At 47.4% G+C, this 25,735-nt stretch overlaps 1 protein-coding gene across 6 annotated transcripts in view; it reads left to right on the forward strand.

The window, feature by feature from the left end:
- Positions 1-25,735, forward strand: part of plxna4 (plexin A4) — a 691,435-nt gene that overhangs the window by 258,933 nt on the left and 406,767 nt on the right. The window lies entirely within an intron of this gene.

Below are 25,735 nucleotides of genomic sequence, written 5' to 3' on the forward strand. Positions count from 1 at the left end.
GTTACTCAGAGATAGGCCGTGCTTCTCTAGCTGGGGAGCGATTAGCCCTGCCCCCACACCCCCCCCCCACCCCAACCCTCTCCTAAGACCCGAGTCAGCAGCTTTGACATCTTCATTCTCCTGCTTGTTTAAAAAAAATTGGCGCCAGCGAAATGCAGCAGAACAGAGCGTCATTTCCCCAGGACCCTGACATTCCATCTGTATGGATATCAGGACCTCTCAATCACAACTCAATGAATGGGTAACCAATGCAAGGAATTCAATAAAACAAGACAGCTAGTATTAGTTAAGTGCTGTGGGTTTTTTTTAATAACATTTTTCATTGAATTGAACTCTTGTCTGTTTAGTTCAATTAATTAATAAGGTTTCCATCGCGTACAGTGAAAACAAAGGCAAGCCCGTTCCCCGAGTGAAGGGGCTGCATGCACGAGCTGCATTGTGAGGCCATGAAGGGAATAATACTGTGGCTCACTGCGGAGCAAGTCATTAAAAAAAAAATTGATTTGCCGGACTCTGTTGAGTTCCCGATTCTCAACCATGGTTGAAGGGAGGGCAGGAGGCGGGGAGGGAGTATCGGAGGCCGAGTGGCTGCTGGTCGCCTCCTGGTGGCCAGCCTAAGAATAGCCATGTAAGAAGTCACACAACACCAGGTTATAGTCCAACAGTTTTATTTGAAATCACAAGCTTTCGGAGCGCTGCTCCTTCATCAGGTGAAGTGGAGAGATGCATAAAGACACAGCTTATATAGTCAGAGAATAATGCCAGATGTTTACAGGTAATCTTTCTAACTGCCATTTATCACACCTCGGCAGAGAGATAATCACAGCAATCAAAGGTGTGAATGGTGTCCAAACAGGTTAGTCAGGAAAACATTACATCAAAGAACAATGAGGTGGGGTCAAATGTTGCAGATGCTGGGGTCTGTAAAAGCTTGTGATTTCAAATAAAACTGTTGGACTATAACCTGGTGTTGTGTGACTTCTTACATTTGTCCACCCCAGTCCAACACCGGCATCTCCACACTAAGAATAGCCATGGCTGGGAGCAGGGTTGTCCACTAGCCTCAATGGTTACAACCTCTCCGTCTCGTGACCTCTCTCTCCTTTTAAGACGCTCCTTGAAACGTACCTCTTTGACCAAGCTTTTGTTCACCTGTCCCAATATCTCTCTACGTGGCTCGGTGTCAAATTTTTGTCTGGTAACGCTCCTGTGAAGCGCTTTAGGATGTGTGACTACATTAATGGTGCAATATAAATGCAAGTTGTTGTTGTTAGCTCTGACCAGGTCAGCCAGTGACTAACTAAGGGGAAGGGAAAAGAATAGTTTAAAGAAAGACAGATTTGTAATTTCACCATACTGAGACAGATTGTGACATTTTGTGACTCAGTTGGTATTGTGGGTATGACAGAACGCTCCATCCCAGAATTAGCAGTTAGTTCTACTTTTATAATGGAACGGTAATGTCAATGAGTGATTTGGTTATTGTAGCTTACCTCATGAGAACATAAGAAATAGGAGCAGGAGTCGGCCATTTGGCCCTTTGAGCCTGCTCCGCCCTTCAATAAGATCATGGCTGATCATCTACCTCATCTCCACTTTCCTGCACTATCCCCATATCCCTTGATTACCTTAATATTCAGAAATCTATCGATCTCTGCCTTGAATATACCCAATGACTGAGCCTCCACAGCCCTCTGGGGTAGAGAATTCCAAAGATTCACCACCCTCTGTGTGAAGAAATTTCTCCTCATCTCAGTCCAAAATGGCCGACCCCTCATTCTGAGACTGTGACCCCTCGTTCCTCTTTTCATTTGTTGCGATGATTTGGTTCTGAAGGAGGCTCACGTGACTACAGTGAAACTGCTCAGTGCCAATGTCATCGTGACTGGGCTATGATGGATTTCTCCACTCAATGCCCCTGTGCTGCGAAGAGGACGGCGGGGGGGGGGGGGGAGGGTGGTGGTGGGTGTGAAGCGGGTGGGGGCGGGAAACAGTCAGGACTAAAGTTCCCTCTGAGCTGCGCAGGCCGCTCACTGGGTTTTACATGGAAGAAACCGTGTATGCGGGAAAATTTGAATAGGCCGCACAGCCAGTTAAAGTGGACCGCGCATGAAAAAAAACATTAGAAGGAACATTGGTCAGGACTGGATATATAATTATAAAAGAAATATTTGCAGGGCTTTGGGGAAAGAGCGAGGGGAAGGGGGAGTGAGACTAATTGGATAGCTTTTTCAAAGCGCCAACACAGGCATGATGGCCTCCTCCTGTGCTCTATGGTTCTTTGACTTCTGCTCTTGATCGCTCCCTAGTGGCTGCGACTGGCAAGTGTGTGTCAGGTGAGTTCTGGATTGGCTGTGATGCCCTCTGAGGTTGAACAGCCAGTCACCATTCACTGATTCGGCTCGCAGATGACGAAGGCCCAGGAGAACAAGGTGCCAGAGGCTCCTGTGGAAATAAAGCACAGTCAATCCCTTCAGGAGAGAGGGATAGAAAATTGGGAGGGCGGGGGGCTGCAGGAATGCAGATAGTTTTCATGGGGGAAAAAAAGACAACTTGAGAGATTTGCTATTTGTAATAAGTTGGCAGGTGACTCATGCTCCAGCCGCAGCTCAACGGATGGAGCCGCTGCCAAGCAGTGGATGGGGAGAGGGCAGAAGAGAGAAAAGCGAGCGGCGTATTGGATTGTGTTACAGTCTGTGTAGAGCAGAATGACACTGTCCGTCTTTCGGATGAGACCTTAAACCAAGGCCCAGTCTGCCCTCTCCGTTGGACATTAAAGATCCTACGGCACTATCTTGAAGAAGCGCAGGGGAGTTCTCCCCGGCACAGCTTCCTGTCCAATATTTATCTGTCAACAAACATCATTTAAAAAAACAAAAAAGACGACCTGGTCATTTATCACACTCCTGTGTGTGGGAGCTTGCTGTGCGCAAATTGGCTGCCGCGTTTCCTGCATTACAACAATGACTACACTCCAAAAAAAAAAAGTGCTTCCCTGGCTGTGACGCGCTTTGGGACGTCCTGAGGTTGTGAAAGGCGCTATAGAAATGCAAGTCTTTCATTTTAGGATTGAGCGGTCACCAGCATTAGTCCTGATGGAGAGCATGCGTCAGCCGCGGTCCCTACACGGGAACAACGCGACTCATTGTCTGATTCTTTCTCTGCTGTACAGTGTGTGTGTGTGTTTTGAAGTGAGCTGCCAAGCGAGGGTTCTCGCAACACGATGGTGCCAATGTTTCTGCTGGGGGTGGGGGTGGGGGTGGGGGTGGGGGGAGGGAGCACGGAGCCAGTGTCTGACGCTTGGAAGATTGAATTTACTGAATCGTCTCAAAGAGGGAGTCCTTCCATCAGGGTAGCTTCTTTAAAAAAAAAAAAAATCTGGGTCACATTTTTAAAACCGCTTCTGTCCCGTCCCCTCTGATTTTTGCTTTTTCTCTTTGATTCAAAATTATATTTTGACCAGAGGTGGAGTGACGATATTGCCATTGGCAGCACAGATCTCTCTGTTTCACAGTCCGGTGGTGCGAGGGAGCTGAATTGTTCATAGATGATGCTGAATCATTCCGCAGTATATGACGAAAATCTGACTAACCCTCATCCATGCCTTTGTTACCTCTAGGCTTGACCATTCCAACGCACCCCTGGCTGGCCTCCGTAAACTTGAGGTCAGCCAAAACTCAGCTACCCATGTCCTAACCCGCACCAAGTCCCATTCGCCCATCACCCCTGTGCTCGCTGACCTACATTGGCTCCCGGTTAAGCAGCGCCTTGATTTCAAAATTCTCATCCTTGTTTTCAAATCCCTCCATGGCCTCGCCCCTTCCTTCAGCCCCACAACCCCCCGAGATATCTGCACTCCTCTAATTCTGCCCTCTTGAGCATCGCTGATTATAATCGCTCAACCATTGGTGGCCGTGCCTTCTGTTGCCTGGATCCTAAGCTTTGGAATTCCCTGCCTAAACCTCTCCGCCTCTCTACCTCTCTTTCCTCCTTTAAGAGGCTCCTTAAAACCTACCTCTTTGACTAAGCTTTTGGTCACCTGCCCTAATTTCTCCTTATGTGGCTCAGTGTCAAATTTTTTGTCTTAAAATACTCCTGTGCAGCGCCTTGGGACGTTTTACTACGTTAAAGGCGCTCTATAAATACAAGTTGTTGTTGTTGTAAAAGTCGATGCGTCGTTCAGTGTTGGGCTTAAAAGTGTCAAATGACATTCACGCCACACAAGTGCAAGGCAATGACTATCTCCAACAAGCGAGGGTCTAACCACTGCCCCTTGACATTCAACAGCATTACCATCACCAAATCCCCCACCATCAACATCCTAGGGGGTCACCATTGACCAGAAACTTAACTGGACCAGCCACATAAATACTGTGGCAACAAGGGCAGGTCAGAGGCTAGGTATTCTGCGGCGAATGTCTCACCTCCTGACTCCCCAAAGTCTTTCCACCATCTCCAAGGCACAAGTCAGAAGTGCGATGGAATGCCCTCCACTTGCCTGGATGAGTGCAGCTCCAACAACACTCAAGAAGCTCGACACCATCCAGGACAAAGCAGCCCGCTTGATTGGCACCCCATCTACCACCTTAAACATTCACTCCCTCCACCACCGGTGCACCGTGGCTGCAGTGTGTACTGTGATGAAATATTCCATTCATCACTGCCTGTGACTGTGGTTGGTTTCAGTTTCATTTCCCTTACCTCTGTTCCATTTCCTCACCATTGTATTGTACTATGTGTAGGGCTCCGCCCATACCTGGCCCATTGTATTGTACTATGTGTAGGGCTCCGCCCATACCTGGCCCCTATGTAAGCTGGCCCAGCCTGCAGCACATCCAGTACGGCAGAGCTCTGGATGGAAGATACCTCTCTCCTGTGTGTTACCTTCTAAGTCAATAAAAGCCTTGTTTTGTTTCGCTAACATCAAGTCTCGGATTTATTGAGGCACATCATGTACCATCTACAAGATGCACTGCAGCAACTTGCCAAGGCTTCTTCATCAGCACCTCCCAAACCCGCGACCTCTACCACCTAGAAGGGCAGCAGGCGCATGGGAACACCACCACCTCCAAGTTCCCCTCCAAGTTACACACCATCCTGACTTGGAAATATATTACTGTTCCTTCATCGGAGTTGGGTCAAATCCTGGAGCACCCTCCCTAACAGCACTGTGGGAGTACCTTCACCACACGGACTGCAGTGGTTCAAGAATATGGCTCACCACCACCTTCTTAAGGGCAATTGGTGATGGGCAATAAATGCTGGTCTTGCCAGCGACGCCCACATCCCAGGAACGAATAGAAAAAACAAGGTCCTCTCATCAAGGCTGTAAACCCAATGATAAGATGTTCAGATAGAATCATACAACACAGAAGGAGGCCAGTCAACCCATTGTTCCTGTGCCGGCTCTTTGAAATTGCGATCCAATTAGTCCCACTCCCCTGTTGCTCTTTCCCCACAGCCTAGCACAATTCACATTTTTCCTTTTCATGTATTCTTCCAATTCCTTTTTGAAAGTTACTATTGAATCTAAGTCCAACACTTTCAGGCATTTTATACACGTTGGAATAGTTAAACTTATTAGCGGGAGATGCAGCAAGATTCGTAGCGAGTCCCGTGAGTTCAGAGGTGCTTTGTGAAGCTTCCGCTTTGCCTGCGAAATGTAGCGATTTTGTTTTACTCTTCAAGCTTGTGGATTAGTGTTTTTTCATTCTTGGGATGTGGGCGTCGTTGTCAAGGTCGACATTTAGGAACATAGGAACCAGAATAGTCCATTCGTCCCCCTCGAATCTGTTCCGCCATTCAATGAGATCATGGCTGATCTGTATCACAGCTCCATCTACCCGCCTTGGTTCCATGTCCCTTAATACCCTCGGCGAACAAAAAAATCTATCAATCTCAGTTTTGAAATTTTCAATTGCCCTGCAGCCTCAACAGCTTTTTGGGGGAGAGAGTTCCAGATTTCCACTACCCTTTGAGTGAAGAGTTGCTTCCTGACATCACCCCCTGAATGGCCTAACTCTGATTCTGGACTTCCCGGCCAGAGGAAATAGTTTCTCTCTATCTACGTATCAAATCCTTTAATCATAATCACTTCAATTAGATCACCCCTTAATCTTCTATACTCAACTGAATGCAAGCCTAGTCTAAGCAACCTGTCCTCATAATTTAGCCCTTTTTTATGTTTAGTTGCCCTTGAGAAGGTGGTGGTGCGCCGCCTTCTTGAAGCGCTGTAGTCCGTGTGGTGAAGGTGCTGCTGCAGTGCTGTTAGGTAGGGAGTTCCAGGATTCTGACCGGGAGACACGGAAGCAATCGTGAGCCTTGCATAGCACATCCAAAAGTTGTGGGACTTGCGACTGAATTGTGAGTGTTGGGCATGTCGCTGTATGTTTCTGATCTTAATTTAACTAACCCCCTTCCCCAACGTCTTGTGCTGCCATCAGCATTAACTAGGTTTAAAAAAAAAATATACGTATACGATGAGCAAATGGGTGGGTGGTAGAAAATAAAAGAATGTTTGTACCAATCATGATCCTTTGTAACCTTTCCAAAATTAAAGTGGGACCTGATATTAAGGGCCCCTGTTTAGTTAACTTTCAGTTAGACCTCAGTGTCCACATACTTGGTTTGCCAGGCGTGAACTCTTGAATATTTGGGTGGGGATGGGGGAGGGGGTGGGTCACGAAGACTTTGTGCGAGGGCAGCTAATGTATTTGGTGCTTGCAAGCGAGTAATTGGATGTTGCATACAGCGCACTGTGTCACCCACCACAGCTGAGGTAGCTCGCCTCTACAGAGCATCATAGACCTGTTCCAGCCTCTTCGGTGGGCCACACATTTGGGGAGGGGAGGTAGAGGGAGGGCTAAAATGAGGGAAAAGCCGATGTTATCCAGTGACCCTACAGCCTTATCTCAGCCATCTCCACACAGGATTAGCGCAAAGACCGTGGACATGTTTGTGTGGCAAGCTCAACATTTTCTTGTGGTTGTAAAGTTTCCCCAATTGTTATCTTTTTTTTCTCCTCTCCTCCCTCAAAGACGGTCCCTCGTGCCGGGGGTTTGGTTCCACAGATGTCACCTCAAGTTGCCTTTCTTCAGGTGTGGGCCTGTCGCAGTCAGCAACAGCAGGGATGTTCATCCTTCTTAATTGGGGAAATCTAGGGGAAGGGCCAAGTGTAGGACACCACGGAGGTTAAAGGGCAGCGGAGAGAGGACCAGGGAAGTGAGGAAGTGGTGGTTCGGCCTTTCTTTTTTTAAAGAAACTTGTGGATAGCGGAAAGAATGGAAGACTGAGGGAGGTCGACTGGGAGAGAAAGAGTTAAAGTAAGAGACAAGCTTGGCGAATTTTCAGCGCGGTGAGGATGTGGGGAGGAGGAAGAGGGTGTATTTGTGTTGGTGGAAATCTGACCTGTTGATTGGATCATGTACGAGAGGTGATTGGACGGGGGAGGCCGCAAAGCTGTTGCAGTAATAGGTAAAATGTCCATAGAATATTACTGCATTAAATTCTCAAAGAGCAAAGATACTCCTGTGGCCTTTACTTTCCATTTGACATTTATCCCGCCTGTGCAGACATATGCACTCTGTAAAGAGAGCTTTATATATTATTCAGACAAGTGGTATTTATCAAAGAGCGCTGATTTTCTCTGGGCATGGCTGAGATTTATGAAGTCTGCGCCACCAATCTCCTCCTTACACCACTTCACACTTACCCCCTGCATAGACCCAGGCCCTGCAGCCACTCGCCGCCCACCAGACATTGGTTGATTAAAATGATTTACAGGAAGAAGGGAGTGTTGACATTTCAGGGAATTAAACAGTCCAGACATTTCAAACTGCTCTTTATCAACGAGCCTGGTTACAGCAGTCTCGGTTTACCTTGTGTGGGAGCTGAAAACGTTAAACATTTTGGCCCAGATTATTGCTGCATGCCCCGTTAGTTAAACTTGTTTGTGCCGCTTTAGATTTTAAAACATTTTTTTACCCACAAAGTTGCTGGAAGCGCAAGCTGATAGCGGCGCGGTGATGGCGACAGGGCATCTGGGACCTTGCTGAACGACCGGGCCAACAGACTATCTCCTTAACCAATGAAATTTAAGGGTAGAGAAAGAAACGGAGGAAGGACTGAGAAGAAGGGCGAGTTCAATGTCAAATTAGGTACAGAAAGAGAGGGAAAGAAAGCTTGGACAGAAACTGAGGCAAATAAAGAAGCTAGGTGACACCAAAGTTGTAGGTTATGGGAGGGAAAGGGAAACCCGAGGAAGGAAGGCGTTGCACAATTCTTGGGTCCTTGGATATATCGAGTTCGAGTAGGAGAAGGCGCGATGAGTGCTGCTGGAACGTAATGGGGAGGCAGCAGGTAAGGGTGTGTAGGCTGGATCTTCAAGAGGAAGTTCAAAGGAGCAAGGGCCATATATATAGTATCAATAAAACAGTTGAGAAAGATTGCAATGGAGAGAAGCCAGGTTTCAAATGAGGGGGAAAAAAAAGGTCTTGCACTTCTAAAGGGCCTTATCACAGCTCTCAACATCCCAGAGTGCTTCATGCACCCCGTGCTTCTTGCAGTGCAGTTACTGTTGTGTGAGTAACATGGCAGGCATGTTGCGAGCAGCAATGAGATGAATAACCAGTTAATGTGTTTTTTTCAGTGGTGCTTGAGGGAGGAATGTTGACTGCGAGAACCCAAGTCATCTTGGGCAGGATGCTGAATATGTGCAAATTAATCCTATTTATTGGGATGGCACTTATCATAAATCATAACTGCTGACAGAATGATGTGGCTTAGTGGGTAGGAGCGCTGCCCGATTTTGGCACTGACCCATACAGACCAGCCAGGCTCCAGGTTCAATCCTTAGTCTGTGCTGAAATAACTGGGGCAGGAACGGGGACATTACAACTACAGTAGCCTCAACCACGTGAGCTGGGGAAAATCAGCCACGATCTTTGCTCTTGATAGTGCTCCCGTGACCCTCTTTGGACCGTGCTCCTTCGTGAACCTGGGCAGAGGATGGGATCAGACTTGGTGATGAGGTCTGCCACAGTCGAATTGCCTGCCAACACTCGCTGACTAGGCTCGAGCATAAATAGCAAATTGGGATAACTGAGCGCCGGCAGTACCTATGGAACTATAATCCAGCATCTTCAGGAGGCAGTGGGGGCGAAAACTGGAAGAAAGAGAGAACCATGGCAATCGAGTCGTCTCCCCACACAGAGTAACATCCCCAACGGGCGCCGACTGAGCAACTGTCATTGTCTGCTCGGTGCAATTCAGTTACAATCACCGTTAAACGTTGCACCATCTTTGGGGTGACAGGGAATTGGTTCAGCCACCAGGAGGTGCACTTGTTGCAGATTGACACAAGTTGGTCATCAAGAGGCCTGACTCAATATGTCAAGCATTCGCCCTCAATTGCACGGACAGTCGATCCAATTCCCCGTTTAAATTGGACACAATAGGGGCGATCTTCAACTTCATTAGCCGGGCAATAACCTGAGCAGAGCAGGTCGCTCACTCTTGAGAGAACCCGCCTGATTTTCATTCCATTGATATCGATGGGGTGAGAATTAGACGGGTTCTGTAAAGTGCCGCGTTCTGCTCCTTCAGGTTACCGCCCGGGCAGTGAATTTGACAATGACCCCAAACGTGTGCGAGCTTGTTGCCCCATCTGAGTTTGCCCTGATCACGCTGGAAGGTGAATCTGAAACTAGCGATGACGCTGAAATATTTGACACACAGTTAGGAAAGGCAGTCACAGAAAGGGCAGCTCTGCCAGTTTTACACATTCGCTGCGTGACACACTGGGCTCATTGGTGACGCTACCGTTTGGAGAGGGAGACCACCGAGGGAGAGCAATAATACGATGGTGGTTGGGGAGCTTGTGTGACTCGCTGCATTTTAGGGCAAATCTAATGAAAGAAAGACTTGCATTTATATAGCACCTTTCACGACCACCGGACGTCCCAAAGCGCTTTACAGCCAATGAAGTAATTTTGAACTGTGGTCACTGTTGGAATGTAGGAAACCAATTTGGACACAGCAAGCTCCCACAAACAGCAATGTGATAATGACCAGATAATCTGTCTTTTTTAGCAGTGTTGATTGAGGGATAAATATTGGCCAGGACACCGGCGAGAACTCACCTGCTCCTCTTCAATATAACGCCGTGGGATCTTTTACATCTACTTGAGAGGACAGACGGGGCCTCGGTTTAACGTCTCATCCGAAAGACGGCACCTCCGACAGTGCAGCACTCCCTCAGTACTGCACTGGAGTGTTAGCCTAGATTTTTGTGCTCAAATCTAATCTTGTAACCGTTTTGAAGTTGGTGTGAAAAGGGTCGGAGCTGTTTGAAGTCTGTTACCCTGTGTTTGTTGCCTGTGCAATGTGCTGTTGGCGCTATCCTTAGATGCCCTTGTGTCCTTGTTGGTTTGTGCCTTTATCTCCACCCTATCTTGCTGTGTAATGCAATACTGTGATGTGCTTCGTTTTATTCTGTGCCCCTACTTTGTGCCAGAAACCATGAATAGACTTTAAGAAAGAGGAAGCCAGAGAGACACAATGTGGAATCAGATCCAATGTATATATAAAATCCTGCCGTCAGATCTGAGCTCATACTTTGACTGCCTTCTGTTTTCTATTATTAGTTTTGGGAAGTGTTTGTCAGACTGTGAAATCCATCTGTAATCTTTCTATTTCTCTGCAACTCATTCCAGTCCTAAACAACAATCTCTTTGGTTCCTCATGATCTCATTGAGATAATTGTTGGATGGGGGAGGGGTGGAGGAAAGAGCAAGACGAGCGACTTAGGAGGGGGTGAGAAAGAAGAGGCTAGTGGATAAGAAGAAACATTGATAGGGAAAAGAGGGGCTGACTGGGAAAGAGTGATGAGGGGGAAAGAGACACTGAGGGAGGGAAGGAGAGTGATGTGGAGAGAGAGCGAACAGTGCTGAGAGGCTAGCAACGGGAAGAGGAGGGAATAGAGATAGGAGATAGAGGGTGAGGAAGAAAATCAGAAAATGGGAACAAGATGAGGAGGGAATGACTGGAAATCTGTGTGAGGTGAATTAAAAGCCATTGACTGTGCTATAATTAAGATCTAGCCTGGGTTCTCACATTACTGCACTCTGCCACAATGGTCGAGTTTTTGGAAGTTTCGTCTCCTCCACTTTTAGGATCATGAATTGACGCCAATAATATATTACCAGTAACCACCTACCTAAATGTGACACCATGTCCTTGTAATAAACCAATTGGTCAGGTGCACATAGACGAGACAATTTGGGCATTTGGTTTCTTGGTCCCACCTGACCATTTAAATGGCCTTGATCGTGAGGTTTGGTTCCAATGTATATTCCTGAAAATGGAAAAAGCACATTTTGCAAAACTTCTGTCAGTTGTTGGGAACTCTACAGCCAGAGAAAACCCTCCTATATTGAAATTATTGGTGCCTCACTGAGAATTGTCTGTGCGCTGTGACTAGGTTCTTGAACAGCTATGGAAGTGACATCTTGAGGGTACATTTCCCCAGTCCCAGCTGGCTGAGGTACCTCACCTATCACTAGTGCATGTAGGAAAACAACAGGCACACTGCCTGCGATTGTCCAATCGCTCCATGGGCACTGGGTGAGCTACCTAGCTCCCCGGGCACTGGGTGAGGCATCTCTCTGGTGGCACTGGGTGAGACATCTCTCTGGTGGCACTGGGTGAGACATCTCTCTGGTGGCACTGGGTGAGACATCTCTCTGGTGGCACTGGGTGAGACATCTCTCTGGTGGCACTGGGTGAGACATCTCTCTGGTGGCACTGGGTGAGACATCTCTCTGGTGGCACTGGGTGAGGTATCTCTCTGGTGGCACTGGGTGAGACATCTCTCTGGTGGCACTGGGTGAGGCATCTCTCTGGTGGCATTGGGTGAGGTATCTCTCTGGTGGCACTGGGTGAGGTATCTCTCTGGTGGCACTGGGTGAGGTATCTCTCTGGTGGCACTGGGTGAGGTATCTCTCTGGTGGCACTGGGTGAGGCATCTCCCTGGCGGCGTTGGGTGAGACATCTCTCTGGTGGCACTGGGTGAGGTATCTCTCTGGTGGCACTGGGTGAGACATCTCTCTGGTGGCACTGGGTGAGGTATCTCTCTGGTGGCACTGGGTGAGACATCTCTCTGGTGGCACTGGGTGAGGCATCTCTCTGGTGGCACTGGGTGAGATATCTCTCTGGTGGCACTGGGTGAGGTATCTCTCTGGTGGCACTGGGTGAGGCATCTCTCTGGTGGCATTGGGTGAGGTATCTCTCTGGTGGTACTGGGTGAGGCATCTCTCTGGTGGCATTGGGTGAGGTATCTCTCTGGTGGTACTGGGTGAGGTATCTCTCTGGTGGTACTGGGTGAGGTATCTCTCTGGTGGCACTGGGTGAGGTATCTCTCTGGTGGCACTGGGTGAGGTATCTCTCTGGTGGCACTGGGTGAGGTATCTCTCTGGTGGCACTGGGTGAGGTGTCTCACTGGTGGCACTGGGTGAGGTGTCTCTCTGACTGCGTTGGGTGAGATATTTTGCTCCCCAGGCACTGGGTGAGGTATCTCACTGGTGGCATTGGGTGAGGTATCTCGCTCCATAGGCACTGGATGAGGCATCTCTCTGGTGGCACTGGGTGAGGTATCTCTCTGGTGGCACTGGGTGAGGCATCTCTCTGGCGGCGTTGGGTGAGGTGTCTCACTGGCAGCATTGGGTGAGGTGTCTCACTGGCAGCATTGGGTGAGGTGTCTCACTGGCAGCATTGGGTGAGGTGTCTCACTGGCAGCATTGGGTGAGGTATCTCTCTGGTGGCACTGGGTGAGGTGTCTCACTGGCAGCATTGGGTGAGGTATCTCACTCCATAGACACTGGGTGAGGCATCTCTCTGGTGGCACTGGGTGAGGTGTCTCACTGGCAGCATTGGGTGAGGTATCTCACTCCGTAGGCACTGGGTGAGGCATCTCTCTGGTGGCACTGGGTGAGGTATCTCACTGGTGGCATTGGGTGAGGTATCTCGCTGCTGGCCCAGACGCGGGAAAATGTAGGCTTAGATTTCATCTTTGAATGTGTTCTGTGGTGCAATTAACCTGAAAAATGTAGCTAACTCGATGCCTGTTGCTATGTGCGATTTGAAAGGATGTGACCATGCCATTCAGTGATGCCCCCTGAAGTTAAATAGACACCTAACACTTGCTATGTTGGCTCCTGTATGAAGAAATACTGGCGTGCTACTGGTGCCCATGAACCTTAACCCAGCAACAATCAGCTCCTTTGGGAGAGAACTGGCCAAAGAAAACGAGATAAATTGAAAACATTTGTGTGAATCTCTGCAAAATAAGTCTGAGCAAAATGAATGATTGAAGACAGTCTAATGCGACCTGAATCTCTCCAAAATACCTTGAACTTGGCAGCTAACGTCTAAAAATGTCATTTAAGTATTGCCATAGCGATGAAAGTATGTTTCCTGCTGTTGCAGTGAGGTTCTCTGCTGACGTCTGGAGGATGTGTGCTTGTCCAAACTGTGAGCGCACACGTGTGCAGTGTCCTGAGCCAAAACGCAGTGTAGCCGCGATGGAAAATGGGCTGGGGGAGCTAATGAGCAAACCCCCAGCGTGAATTGGCTGCTGCGAGCCACTGTGGAAGCCGAGCAATGGTGAGCCGTTGCTCGATGAGCGTGCGAGTGAAAGCACAGCCTGCCACATCTGGGAAAATGGCCGTGGTCAACCTTGGCTGCGGAGTGGAGTCAAAGGGATTCCTTCGCAGGAGGCGGGGAAATCGGATGGGAGGGGGAGTCTGATCTCCTGCATTTCTGGCCATGAGTTACACAGCAGCCTAGAAATTGGTTAGGCTAGTCCTTATGGGACGGGGGTCTGGTATGGGGAAAGAGAGATGAAAAACAACAAAGGAGTAGTTGAGGTGAGGAGATGCATTTATGGGGAAGCTAGATAAGCACACGAGGGAGGAAGGAATAGAGGGATATGTTGATGGGGTGAGATGAAGAGGGGGGGTGGGAGGAGGCTCGTGTGGAGCACAGACACTGGCACGGAGCAGTTGGGCCGAATGGCCTGTTCCTGTGCTGGACATTCTATGTAAAAGGACTGAAGAGGAGCACCTATCTAAAATAAGAAGGGGCAAGCAGAAAATATGCAAAAGCAAAATATTGCGGATGCTGGAAATCTGAAATAAAAACAGAAAATGCCAGAAGTAGCCAGCAGGTCGGGCGGCATCGGTGGAGTTAATGTTTCAGGCCGATGACCTTTCGTCAAAACCATCTTGTACTTGCCTCGTGTTGGTGTTGTGGCAGACGTAAGCTAGCAAAACACTGCCACGCAGTGGAGCTTACGCACAAATGGAAACCACAACAACCCGTAGCATCATTGAAGTGGTTTGAATAGAACTCTGACCAACAACATATCACTGGCTTGGAGAGCGTTCTGACTCACTGTGCGCCATCACTAAAGGGTATTGGACAGAATCCTGACCGGTTACCCTCTCCGGAAAGGATTGGACAGATCCTGACTTGCTATACACAATTGCTAAAGGGGATTGACTAAATCCTCCTCTCGACCTGCATGAACACCTTGGTGATGAGGAAAGGTGAAGCAGGCCATACCACCGACACAGGCACCATGGGCCGAATGGCCTCCTTCTGTGTTGTAGGATTCCACCATTCTATGAGTTCAAGTTTTAAAAGGGAACTTGATAGCCACATCCTATCTCTTCAATCCAAAGTAGTCTCAATTCTTTACTGTACAACTTGTGGCTCATTGTCTGTGTAAATATAAAACTAGCAACTCGCCAGACTCCATGCAAAACCACCATGTAGAGAGAGAGTTCACTTTTTATTGAGTTGTGCAACGTTTGCATGGTTGGCCCTACAGATCATTTGTCGCTTATTAAATCTACTATATTGCGGTTGTAGACAGACGTGAAAGCCCCAGTGGGGTCAAGGCCATTCCTGGGCTGCAGGGAGTGGGTGGCGAAGCTCTTTGGTTGCTTGAGCAGAGTGTGGCTGGGTGATGCTTGGGTGGGCTACTGGGCCACTGGCAATGGCTTCCATCGGGCCGTGGTGAGGTGAAGGGGGGGGTTTGCGGGGAGCAGTGGGTTGGATCGAGTTCTCGAGCGGGGGGGGGTGGGGAGGGGGCCACGCTGCTTTCGGTCACCAGCCAAATAACACCTGGTAAACGGTGAGAGGCCAAATGAAAGGGTCCCTATCCCTGACCTCGAGCATAAAGAAGAAGGGGACCTTTCCCACAACCAGCGACCTCAAAGAGTGGGGAGAATGTAGAGGCTTCTTTCGTTCACCTGCATATGCTACGAAGAATAATCTTGAAGCTGCACTAGCAGAGAGGGTGGTTTAGAAAGAGAGCGGGAGAGCCATGGACAATACAAGTGACACTTAAAGTGGTGTACAATATATCAAACAGTATTCACGGAGCAGCTGCTAATACTTGCAAGCTGGGAAATCTGAAACGCCTCCAACCAGCTCTAACTTTATTCTTCTAAATATACACCCTGACATCACTTGCACTGATATCACTGTGGTTATCACAGATCAATGTAACTGCCATCTGACCCAGGTGGCCCCTTGCAAATCAGATGTGGGCATCAGCCTCTTAATAAGTCCTGCGGCAACTGGATAGAATGAGGCGCAGTCGGCCCGCGATCTCTTGCTTCACATTCTCAGCCCTTTGTTGTCAGCAACTTCCCCTCGTCTGCATTAACCTTTAAACGAATTCAAATCCATCTTCGAAGCCATGGGGAGGATTGGAGTATCCTTTCCAGTTATTTTCAGTTGGATGAGTTGCACATAGGAATGCAGCAAAGGTTGCCAGATTATATAAATCCCCACTGCTTGGCAATTCTGTCTCCCCGTCAGTATTGGCCAGTGCCCCACAACAATATTACTGAGAGAAATGTGCCGCGTCTATTAATAAATCAGGGTGGGATGGTGGACAGCTCATATTAAGATCATGCCAGGGCTGGAGCCAGGATACGTTGGGAGTGTAGTCATGGGGCCCATTAAGTTGAGTGATCCGTCCCAACTGTGTCGAGCGTCCATTGTAATTGTTCTGTAACAGAAGGTCGCTATAAGTGCTGTTGGACACCAGCACTCCTCGCCAGCTTCCTATGTACCGTAATAGAGCAACACTGAGTACATCAAACAAAGACAGGTCAAGAATGGAGTTGGTACCGTTGCCTTTTATATTTGTGCCCAAGTTCAAATCCAGAGTGGACTGGGTGTAAAGGTCCTTTATATAAAAGAAAGACCTTGCCTTTATATAGTGCTATAATAGACCTCAGGACGTCCCAAAGTGCTTTACACCCAATGAAGTACTTTTTGAAGTGCAGTCACTGTTGTGATGTAGGTAACGTGGCAGCCAATTTGCGCACAGCAAGCTCCCACAAACAGCAGTGAGATGGTCTGTTTTTTTTTAGTGATGTTGTTTGAGGGATAAGTATTGGTCAAGACACTGGGGAAAACTCACCTGCTCTTCTTCAAATATTGCCGTGGGATATATTACGTCCATCTGAGAGGGCAGACGGACTCTTGGTTTAATGTCTCCTTCGAAAGACGGCACCTCCGAAAGTGTGGCCCTCCCTCAACACTGCACTGGAGCATCAGCCTAGATTTTTCTGCTCAAGTCTCTCTGCTGAAGCCATGAGCCAGAGGCGAGAGTGCTACCACTGAGCGACTGCTAATACCAGTGTTTAGGCCCATTTCCCATGTCCTAGTGAGCCCACAACACCAAACTCTCTATAATTGGGCACAAATGCCCCCTAAATTGGCACTCACTCTTGGACCAGGGTGGCTGGTGTCTGAAATGGAAATATCACACTGACCTGAGCACCCACGGTGTGCACACTGAAGGGTTAGTGTACGCAGAGCGGGCACACGGCAGACATTTCTGGGACTGGCTGGTGGTTCAGGGAAGAAGAAATTCATGCAATTTCGCCACAAATTGCATAGTGAAAGTCATTTCTGTGGGACAAGGTGGTGATTTTCTCAGTGTATAGTTTGTAGCAAATTGCATACACTTTCGGTTGAAATTTGTTTCTGAATTTACTATTGAACAGATGACATCATTTCCTGGGGAGCCAATCACACCGAACATGATGTAGTGTGTATATATGTGTGTGTGTCCGTGTGTATAAATATGTGCCTGTGTGTTTATGTAAACGTGTGTGTGAGTGGATTTTTAAAAAACAAATGCACCAATTGAGTAACTTCACCAATGCTAAGTGGTTCCATTATAATTGTAAGAAAGAAAGACTTGTATTTATATAGCGCCTTTCACGACCACCGGACGTCTCAAAGCGCTTTACAGCCAATGAAGTACTTTTGAAGTGGAGTCACTGTTGTAATGTGGGAAACGCGGCAGCCAAAAATTGCGCACTGCAAGCTCCCACAGACAGCAATGTGATAATGACCAGATAATCTGTTTTTGTTATGTTGGTTGAGGGATAAATATTGGCCTAGGACACCGGGGATAACTCCCCTGCTCTTCTTCAAAATAGTGCCGTGGAATGTTTTACATCCACCTGAGAGAGCAGACAGGTTTAACGTCTCATCCGAAAGACGGCACCGCCGACACTGCAGCACTCCCTCAGCACTGCACTGGGAGTGTCAGCCTAGCTTTATGTGCTCAAATCCCTGGAGTAGGACTTGAACCCACAACCTTCTGACTCACAGGCGAGTGTGCTACCCACCGAGCCACAGCAGAATATTATGCAAGTCCCATATTATCACCTGCAGTCACGATGGCTTGAGGTCTACCTACATCACATGGCTGGAACACCGCTGAACTTTTGACCCCGCGTCTGCCCACTGTCTCTCCTGCAAAACGCTCCAGGGTGTAATGTTTCCCTGACCTGGTTGACTGGTTGTTGAAAGTGGTTGCTGGAGAGGAGGAGGGAGGGCGCGTTACACTGAACTGCCTGTGCTGTTGTTACAGAAATCAATAAGATGAAGGGGATGACATTACACCTGGAGAGGGAAGGCCAGAACAATGCAAAGCTTCCAATGTTCCCTAATTGGCAGACCCGCCTCGACCAGCCCACACTGTTTAACTTTTCAGGTTCCGCCCTCCCCTTTGACTTTCCTTCGCTCTCTCCGAAACGACAGTTTTTTTTTATATAACTCATGCCACCCTCTTCACTCCTCGGCCAGGTTGTATCGGACGGATTATATTTCCCACTTTTACATGCATATTTTGTGTCATTCCCAATATTCCGCCTGCTGTATGAACCGCTGGCTTTGACATCGTGTCCCATCAGTATGATGTTTCCTGGTGGAGAATAGAAGAGAGGAACATAAAACCAGTTCGATTGACTGATTGTAGTGCTGGGCTGGAGTCCTGGGACTCGGCCTGTACTGTGGTAATCCGATCTGTCTGTAATAGGCCTGTGTGCCCAAAAAACACAACATTGATCAAATACTCTTTTTGTTTTATTGCTTAACCCTCTAGATGAACAAAGAGATTTAACATAATTTCACCAAAAAAGCTCTGCACAATTTGCAAAGGGCGTTTTTACCAAATCTAACTTTTTAAAAAATGTCTGGTTACTCGATCTATGCAAATGAATTCTCTTTCCATATTGTTGACAATGTTTTTTATTGTACAATGTCAGCCTATCGATATGCTGATAGGGTTAGATGAAGTAGGGTGGGAGGAGGCTCGGGTGGAGCATGAAACCAGCATTTTTTGCATTCGTTCCTGGGATGTGGGCGTCGCTGGCAAGGCCAGCATTTATTGCCCATCCCTAATTGCCCTCGGTGTCTTGAACTGCTGCAGTCCGTGTGGGGAAGGTACTCCCACAGTGCTGTTAGGTAGTGAGTTCTAGCCGGGCCGGATGGCCTGTTTCTGTGCTGTAATTTCTATGTAATTATCATAGACTCAGAATGATACAGCACAGAAAGAGGCCATTCGGCCCGTCGTGCCTGTGCCAGCCCTTTGAAAGAGCTATCCCATTAGTCCCACTCCCCCGCTCTTTCCTCATAGCCCTGCAATTTTCTCCCCTTCAAGTATTTATCCAATTCCCTTTTGAAAGTTACAATGAATCTGCTTCCACCGCCCTGTCAGGCAGCGCGTTCCAGATCACAACAACTCGCTGCGTAAAAAATAATTCTCCTCCTCTCCCCTCTTTTGCCAATTACCCAATTCCATTGGGTTATGTTTCAGTCTCGCTAACGAGAAAGGGCATGTCAGCAGAGCAGTTAATTTCTGCCCCGATAATTATGTACGGATTGATGGAAAGTGGCGAAACCAAATAAGCACAGAACACCGGGCCACTGCTCTATCACATTAGGACTGCTGATTACAGGGTTCGCCAGCAAAAAGGAACCTTGCCCTTGTGTAACGAGGGACTCCTGCCGCCAAGTGCACCTGAGCATGTTTTTTTTTCATTCACGGGATGCGGGCAGCGCTGGCAAAGCCAGCATTTATTGCCCATCCCTAATTGCCCTCCAGAAGGTGGTGGTGAGACGCCTTTTACAACTGAGTGGCTCGCTGGGCCATTCCAGAGGGCAGTTAAGAGTCAACTACATTGCTGCGGATCTGGAGTCACGTATAGGCCAGACCGGGTAAGGACAGCAGATTTCCTTCCCTAAAGGACATTAGTGAACCAGATGGGTTTTTACAACAATCTGATAGTTTCATGGTCACCATTACTGATACTAGCTTTTTTAATTCCAGATTTATTTAATTAAATGATTTTAAATTCCCCAGTGGGAGTTGAACTCAGTCTCTGGATCATTAGTCCAGGCCTCTGGATTACTAGTCCAGTGACCACTATGCTACAGCACGGCACTCACTCTCTAGGCTCGTGCTCAAAGAATGACGTGGGGCGGGTTATTGTACCGGAGGGCTGTCAGCTCATGTGGAACTGGGCCCCTGGCGGGAGTCGAGAGAAGAGAAATTTGGGGGATCTGAGGGAGGGGATTGAACAAAAAACAATGGACTTGGAATTATGGGGTTAAATTTCCTTGGAGCTTCTCCCCGGTCAGCCATCCTAACTTCGGCGGAAGTTTGGAAACCTCGTTTACGCTGAAGTTACGGCGGCAGAGCAGGACTAGGCCCGAGGAAATTCACCCCCTAAGTTGGGGGGCAATGATGCGCAAACGCTTAATAAGTTTGTCTGAGATTCCTCTTTCCATCATTTTAGCTTTAAACCATTTACATGAAATGATTTAATGTTGCCACTAAAGGACAGGGAAATTTCAGACGGACCCACATGTGTTTGTGTGCTGTTTTCCCCAGTGTAATTCGCAGGCCCCATTGCCTTTCAAATAGGCCTTTTTCTGTCGAGAAGAGAAGGCTGAGGGGTAACCTAATAAGAGGTCTTTAAAATGATGAACGGGTTCAACAGAGTAGACGTAGAGAAGATGTTTCCACTTGTGGGGGAGACCAAAACTAGGGACCATAAATATAAGATAGTCACCAATAAATCCAATCAGGAATTCAGGAGAAACTTTTTTACCCAGAGAGTGGTGAGAACGTGGAACTCGCTACAGCGTGGAGTAGTTGAGGCGAATAGCAGAGATGCATTTAAGGGGAAGCTAGATAAGCACATGAGGGAAGAAAGGAATAGAAGGATATGTTGGTAGGGTGGGAGGAGACTGATATGGAGCATAAACACTGGCGTAGGCCAATTGGGCCGAATGGCCAGTTTCTACGCTGTAAATTCTGTGTAAATAGAATTAAAACTTATCCATAATTCCTACTCACAAAATGATGGAATAAATGTTACAAAATGGATTCTGACTAGCTCAGTTATGTTTATGGCGTGCTAAATCTATCATTTAACTGTGACAACTAGAGGCAGAATGACCTCATTATATTGCGACACCTCATCATTGATTTGTAGGTGACCGGGTGACGAGGGACTCTGGTCCCACTCCCCCAATCAAAGCTCATCTGGCCAACTTTTTTTTCCATGATGCCCGCGCTCCTTAGAGCCTCCCCACTCGCTGGTTCGTATTGCTCACTGACTCATGGGATGAGTTTTCTGAATATGAAGAACTGTCATGTTTTAATGATGCATCTCTCTGGCATTTTCAACCAATTAAAAAAAAAATAATTAGATCCTTATTTTTTTTTAAAACACGCAACCCTGGAAAGCTGAAATGGCTAAAAAAAACTTTTGAAACTCACGATTTCAAAGAAAAATCGTTTAAAGAAAGCAATGTTGTGCTGGATTGCTCAGTAATCCCTGACTGGTTGCTATTTGGTGAAAAATGAAATGTTAATCCATCTTTCCACCTTGCTGTGTGTTCCCAGCTCTTTCTATTTCTTTTCTTTGTATCTGCCCTGAAAAATTACGTTGTCACCATATATTGGACTCTCTGATACCTCCCACATACAGTATGTACACTGGGCTGAGATAATACACTCTCCAATACCTCCCACATACAGTATGTACACTGGGCTGAGATAATACACTCTTGAATACCTCCCACATACAGTATGTACACTGGGCTGAGATAATACACTCTCCGATACCTCCCACATACAGTATGTACACTGGGCTGAGATAATACACTCTCCGATACCTCCCACATACAGTATGTACACTGGGCTGAGCTAATACACTCTCTGATACCTCCCACATACAGTATGTACACTGGGCTGTGATAATACACTCTCCGATACCTCCCACATACAGTATGTACGCTGGGCTGAGATAATACACTCTCTGATACCTCCCACATACAGTACGCTGGGCTGAGATAATACACTCCGATACCTCCCACATACAGTATGTACACTGGGCTGAGATAATACACTCTCTGATACCTCCCACATACAGTATGTACACTGGGCTGAGATAATACACTCTCCAATACCTCCCACATACAGTATGTACGCTGGGCTGAGATAATACACTCCGATACCTCCCACATACAGTATGTACACTGGGCTGAGATAATACACTCTCCGATACCTCCCACATACAGTATGTACACTGGGCTGTGATAATACACTCTCTGATACCTCCCACATACAGTATGTACACTGGGCTGAGATAATACACTCTCTGATACCTCCCACATACAGTATGTACGCTAGGCTGAGATAATACACTCTCTGATACCTCCCACATACAGTATGTACACTGGGCTGTGATAATACACTCTCCAATACCTCCCACATACAGTATGTACACTGGGCTGAGATAATACACTCTCTGATACCCCCCACATACAGTATGTACGCTGGGCTGAGATAATACACTCTCTGATACCTCCCACATACAGTATGTACACTGGGCTGTGATAATACACTCTCCAATACCTCCCACATACAGTATGTACGCTGGGCTGAGATAATACACTCTCTGATACCCCCCCGCATACAGTATGTACACTGGGCTGAGATAATACACTCTCTGATACCTCCCACATACAGTACGCTGGGCTGAGATAATACACTCTCTGATACCTCCCACATACAGTATGTACGCTGGGCTGAGATAATACACTCTCTGATACCTCCCACATACAGTATGTACGCTGGGCTGAGATAATACACTCTCTGATACCTCCCACATACAGTATGTACACTGGGCTGAGATAATACACTCTCTGATACCTCCCACATACAGTATGTACACTGAGCTGAGATAATACACTCTCTGATACCTCCCACATACAGTATGCACGCTGGGCTGAGATAATACACTCTCCAATACCTCCCACATACAGTATGTACACTGGGCTGAGATAATACACTCTCTGATACCCCCCGCATACAGTATGTACGCTGGGCTGAGATAATACACTCTCCAATACCTCCCACATACAGTATGTACACTGGGCTGAGATAATACACTCTCTGATACCCCCCGCATACAGTATGTACGCTGGGCTGAGATAATACACTCTCCAATACCTCCCACATACAGTATGTACACTGGGCTGAGATAATACACTCTCTGATACCTCCCACATACAGTATGTACACTGGGCTGAGATAATACACTCTCTGATACCTCCCACATACAGTATGTACGCTGGGCTGAGATAATACACTCCGATACCTCCCACATACAGTATGCACGCTGGGCTGAGATAATACACTCTCCAATACCTCCCACATACAGTATGTACACTGGGCTGAGATAATACACTCTCTGATACCCCCCGCATACAGTATGCACGCTGGGCTGAGATAATACACTCTCCAATACCTCCCACATACAGTATGTACACTGGGCTGAGATAATACACTCTCCAATACCTCCCACATACAGTATGTACACTGGGCTGAGATAATACACTCTCCAATACCTCCCACATACAGTATGTACACTGGGCTGAGTTAATACACTCTCCAATACCTCCCACATACAGTATGTACACTGGGCTGAGATAATACACTCTCCAATACCTCCCACATACAGTATGTACACTGGGCTGAGATAATACACTCTCCAATACCTCCCACATACAGTATGTACACTGGGCTGAGATAATACACTCTCCAATACCTCCCACATACAGTATGTACACTGGGCTGAGATAATACACTCTCCAATATCTCCCACATACAGTATGTACGCTGGGCTGAGATAATACACTCTCTCTGTCTATCTGTGACCCTGTCTATCTCTCTATCTGTGACCCTGTCTATCTCTCTATCTGTGACTCTGTCTATCTGTCTATCTCTCTATCTGTGACCCTGTCTATCTCTCTATCTGTGACTCTGTCTATCTGTCTATCTCTCTATCTGTGACTCTATCTATTCGTGTCTCTGTCTATCTGCCTCTATATAAAATTTCCATTCCATATTAATTTCATCTAAGGAGGAGGGTTAAGGCAATTCTACAGGTAATGCCTTTGCTAGCCATCACGCTTTACTTGAGTAATATTGGACAGATAGTCATTTTTCTGAAGGATAAACGAAGATTAGAGTTGCTGTGAAGGCATACTCCATGAAGTTTATCTGATAGCCGAGTCCTGAGAGGTCACCTCTACAGAATGGCTTTGCGAGGGTCCCAGTGGCAGGATTTGTGGTATTTGAATCACGTTAACCTTTGAAAGCTGCAACCCTCCACAATGTTCCTTATCCTCTGGGTTCTGTGATACATGTCTGCTAGTCTGCCCTTCACACCGAACTTACCCCGGGAGGATCCTGAGAAGCTGAGCTAATTAGACGATTCCCTGGTGTTGATATCCGTTGCATCACATTATAAGCCGTCAGTTTCTGTGTGAAGAGAGGGCAAAAAAAACCCCACTTTAACCCGTTGTTTGTTGGTGGACTTCCAGCTCCGTGTGAGGTGTTTGTGGTGTAGCTCAGACTGGTCAGGCTTTAATAAAGCTGGGTTTTACCACATCTACTTTGAAATATAAATATTTTTCTAAGCTATTAAAAAGGAATAACATAATAAAAGTTTATTTTACTGTAAACAATGATTGGTTTTCTATTGGAGGAGCCTGGTTTATGTTATAAATCATGTCGTTGTTACAACATTTCCACTTGCAGTAGACAGTACAGTTTTGGCAATTTTACTGTCTCGATGGATAAATTAGTTTTTGGATAAATTAGTCAATTGTTTTTAATTAAATGATATTTTATTAAATTATCTCTTACTGAGGCATGTGTACTCACTCACATATTTACTCACTCACTCAGCACAGGCAACACACATTCAAACACACACTCACAATCTCTCCCCCTCTCTCTCTCGCACCCCCCCTCTCTCTCTCGCACTCCCCCTCTCTCTCTCGCACTCCTCTCTCTCTCTCTCTCTCGCACTCCCCCTCTCTCACACTCCCCCTCTCTCTCTCTCGCACTCCTACTCTCTCTCTCGCACTCCCACTCTCTCTCTCTCGCACTCCCTCTCTCACTCTCGCACTCCCTCTCTCTCTCGCACTCACCCCTCTCTCTCTCGCACTCCCACTTTCTCTCTCTCTCGCACTCCCCCTCACTCTCTCTCTCTCTCGCACTCCCCCTCCCCCTCGCTGTAGATAATGGCTCCTTGCTGCGGGTCAGTCCCATACCTGCCCTGCGTCCCACCACACCTCATTCTTCATGTGCTAGCCGAGACAGTAAGTGTCAGTGAGTTATTCGACTGTGGGGGCAGCATCACAGTCAAATCAGATCCTGTCCTTCTCCAAGTGCAGAAACCGTCAAGAGTGTGAACCCTGGTCTTCTTTCTCATTTACAAGTGAAGCCAGTGTTTTGCATCCTTGCAGTGTCTTGGCTAACTCGGCCCAGATCATGGATCGAACTTGGGACCTTCCTAGTCTCCCTGGTTCAGCTGCTCATTGGTGAAACAACTCAGCTGTCGGGGGGTGGGGGGGTGGCGCTAATAATTCATATCCCCGATTTTAATCACTCCACTGTTGGGAGCCGTGTCTTCATCTGCCTAGGCCCTAGGTCCTGGAATTCCCTCCCTAAACCTCTCTACCGCTCTCTCTGCCTTTAAGACGCTCCATAAAAACCTACCTCTTCTGTCCTAATATCTCCTTATGTGGCTGGGTTTGCTAACTCTCCTGTGAAGCGCCTTGGGACGTTTGACTGTGTTAAAGGCGCTATATAAATGCAGGTTGTTGGCAATGTGTTTCATTCTTTTTCTCCTTTATAAATTGGAATCTAATCTCATCACACCACCTCCTCATGTAACTCATCCTTTCCCAGTAATTCAAAGCTGTTAAATTCCTTACCTCCCTCGGTCTTTCCTTCCTTCCGACAATCTGCAGGCTTTTAAAACCGAAGACTTGGTGT

The sequence above is a fragment of the Somniosus microcephalus genome, chromosome 17 (genome assembly GCF_052327205.1).
Source record: "Somniosus microcephalus isolate GS21.2 chromosome 17, FLI_Smic_1.0, whole genome shotgun sequence".
Taxonomy (NCBI): Eukaryota; Metazoa; Chordata; class Chondrichthyes; order Squaliformes; family Somniosidae; genus Somniosus; species Somniosus microcephalus.